Source organism: Trachymyrmex cornetzi, unplaced genomic scaffold, assembly GCF_001594075.2.
Source record: "Trachymyrmex cornetzi isolate Tcor2-1 unplaced genomic scaffold, Tcor1.1 scaffold336, whole genome shotgun sequence".
Lineage (NCBI taxonomy): Eukaryota > Metazoa > Arthropoda > Insecta > Hymenoptera > Formicidae > Trachymyrmex > Trachymyrmex cornetzi.
Genome location: NW_017298068.1, coordinates 87963 through 91900, shown reverse-complemented (window position 1 = coordinate 91900; position 3938 = coordinate 87963).

The window sequence follows — 3938 nt, the reverse complement described above, 5'->3', positions numbered from 1 at the left end:
AAAATAAAAACACAAATATATCATCATAAAGTACTTTTGGCATGTAATTAAAATGCATAATTAAAAAATTGTTTATAACGATTAACACGTATTTACAACTAAAATAACACATTTTACTTCTTCATAATTGTTCGGCCAAATTCCAAGAACGTATAATTTGCACGGCTTTGTTTACGTTATCGGTCACGAAGGTATGTAAACATTAAGAGCACATTTCTTTTCTATTATTCGATCAGTTATACTCAGTCAAAATGCCGAAACGCACGTCTTTAGACATACGTAAATTGGTGATCAAGTTTCACAACGAAGGAAAAGTTTCACGTGAAATAGCTGATGTTTTGGAATTAGGTAAATCGACTGTTAACGATATAATAAATAAATTCAAGACTACAGGTGCTCTAAAAGATAAACCCTGCCCTGGGAGGCCAAGAAAAACTACTAATCGTGTCGATAAAGTGATTAAGAGAAAGGCTGTCGTAGATGTGAAAAAGAATGCCGCGGTCATCGCACGCGAGTTACGAAGAAAAATTGGCTGACATAAGTCAAAGTATGGTTTCACGCAGATTGAAAGAAGTAGGACTTTTTGGACGCGTTGAAGTTCAGAAACCGCTTATTAGCAAAAAAAATAAGAAGGCCAGATTAGAATTTGCAAAAAAACACGGTAGCTGGACTGTTGAAGATTGGACGAAAGTCATGTTTTCAGATGAAACTAAAATTAATTTGTTTGGAAATGATGGTAGACGGTACGTTCAACGACCAAAAGGCACTAGAAATGATTCGCGATATCAAATACCAACTGTGAAGCACGGTGGAGGTAGCATTATGCTTTGGGGTGCATTTTCTTGGAAAGGCGTCGGTCCAATATTTAAAATTGAAGGCACTATGGATTCTGCTATGTATAGAAATATTCTGTTGGAACAAATGCTACCTTATGCTTGTCAGAATTTGCCACAAGGATGGATTTTTCAACAGGACAATGACCCGAAACATCGAGCACAGCTCCTTCAGGAGTTTTTTAGCAAGCAAAAAATCCGAGTTTTAGAGTGGCCAAGTCAATCTCCTGACTTAAATCCTATAGAACATTTATGGCAAGAGTTAAAACTAAGAATAGGAACTGAAAATTGTGCCAACAAAACTGCTTTGTGGGAAAAAGTCCAAAAAGAGTCGAAAGATATCTCTCAAGACAAAATCATCAAACTTATCGAATCAATGCCTTACCGATGTGCCGCCGTGATAGCTTCGAAGGGTATGGCTACTAAGTATTGATGAAAATGTTGCATTTATTGACATATAAAACTTTTTTCTTGAATTACCGCGTTTTTCTCTTTATTTAGTGTATAATTTGTACTTGGCCGGATAGTTATGAAAAAGCCATAATTGTTATTTTTGTTACAAAAAATTCTAAATCGTTAGAAATAATTTTTGAGTTGTATGTTTTGATTGCATAATAAAGATACTTTATGATGGTATATTTGTGTTTTTATTTTGTACCCTTTCTACGTTAATAATCATAAAAATATCTTTGGCCGGACACTTTTGCGCATGCAACTGTATATGGTGCAAGTTGATGGTGATATATTGAACCATGTACATGCAAATGATATACGAATGTACCCTTCATCCCAGGCAGAAGTGGGGGAATTTAAAAGAAATGTTAGTACAGCACAATATGTTGAGACACCACCAACTTGTAGCACCACAAATAGTGAGAATAACAAGAGTCCTTGTAGTTTTAGTCAGGATACGGAAGTTATATCAGATACAAAAGGGGAATCTACAAAAACAACACCCTTAAACGACAGCAAATTACCTAGCTTACCAGATAGTACAACGAATATCACGTCAAATTCTACGAGTCGTACCTCGCGTTATGGAAGAATTATAAAAATCCCCGAGAAATTAGATTTATGAAAGGGAAGAAATGTTTTGTATTAAGATAACGTCCATGCGAACTAGTCTTAAGCATAAAAATGTAAAGCGAGCTTGAGGAGAGCGAGCGGCCATGATGGTGATTGTTAATTCAATTGTGCACCTTAACGACATCGTCAAAAGTAAAAGTCTTTATAGGTTAATAAAGAAACACTATTAAAGCAAGACTGTTGAGTCAATTATTAAACCGATACACGTGGTACCAGATATAACACCCACCTCCATAGTAAATTGAAGCCTAGGATGCTGAGAATTAAAGACATCAAGAATGGAACTAACCGAAGAAACAGGCGCTGCCATGATTATATCATCAACATACCTATAGTAAAGGGGCAACGGAAACTGAATCAAAGACAAAGCTCTATTCTCCAATTTACGCATAACTAGATCCGCGATGACGGGAGACAACGGGGAGCCCATGGGAGTACCATAATTCCGTTTATATACAACACTATCAAACACAAAGAAAGTAGAATCTAAAATAAAATGAACCGCTTTGATGAATTCCTCCTTCGGTAAACAACAATCTCAAGAAATAAATCGCCACTGGTCTTAGATACAGTCCATCGCATAGTCAATGGGAACCCATTTTCCTTCTTTGTCATTTTCCTTTTCTTTCTTTTTATTTAATTCTGGCATTGAAATTCTCGATGTAGGGGAGCTCACCATGACAGGATAATTTTTACTTTATATATGTTAGTGTTTGTTTGCTCTGAGGAAGGCTCAAAAATGAGTCGAAACATGTAAGCGCGTTTAGTGAATAAAAAAGTTTCACTCTTTATAAGTATATTATTTGCGCGACGTCTTCTGCGCCTGATTCCTAGTACCCTTACTCTTTCCAATTCTTTGATAATAAAATGTCAGGCGCGGATTTATGTATTTTGCCGCTTGGGGATGAAAATCAGCTGCTGCCCCTTGTACAGGTAGTGAAAATTAGAATTTTTATAAGAAATGCATAACGCGATCTAAACATGATGACCTAAGTGTAACAACTGTTAACTTAACAAGTCTAATGCCTGTGCAAAATAAATCCTAAATGTAACAACTTTTAACCTAATGTAACTTATCAACTTGTATAATATTGCGAAAAAACCTACGTGTATTAGCTGGTATTATAATTGATTATTTATTATATTAAATGAATTATTAAATACCACTCAGAGTGTGCCACGAGAAGGCTACACGATAGAACTTCACACTCCGGTTTTTTGTTTTTGTTTTTCGGGTTTTTTGGTTTTTTCTGTTTTTTAATTTTTTTTAATTTTTTAAAGTTTATTTTTAATTGAGATGTTGACTTTGACTACAAAATATTTGTTAAATGAAGGTCCTTTAATTGTGAATTACTTCTTCAATTATTACTTATTTTATTACCTTTCTACGCGACTGAGCATCAGGAAATGAATCAATTATATCATCATAATTTATACGTTTTGCGATTTCTGACTCAATTGTAAGGACTGCTGAACAGTTGAGACGTTCATCACACATCGTAGATCGGAGATAATTTTTAACGCGCCGTAATACTGAGAAAGATCTTTCTGCTGAACAGTTTGTTACAGGTATGTATAAGAAAATTCTAAGTACGATGTTAATGTAAGGATACACTTCTTGGAGGCCTTTATAGTACATATATCATGTTGCACATCTCTCGAATAGTGCTTGGAGGTTCACCTAAATTTTTTAAAAATCCAAAGAAATGGAGACACTCATTTTAAAACGATTCTAAAAAAAATCTGGCAAGTCTTCTTTATATTCATTACTTAATCTGGCAGCATTTTTAGCAATAGTTTTATCATCCATTGTAATTCCTTTAGTTAAAAAACCAAAACTCGTGCTCAACTTTTCATAGACTGCTTTTCGACATTCTAACTCTGCAAATATTCTATGAACTGTGACATAAAAAGTATTGATAGTAGATATACTAGGCGAGTTCTAAGCCATGGGGCTAGAGGGGAGCGCGGGGTGCGGGGAATACTCGTAGGCGAGGGGAAGCGTAGCGCGGGGATTCT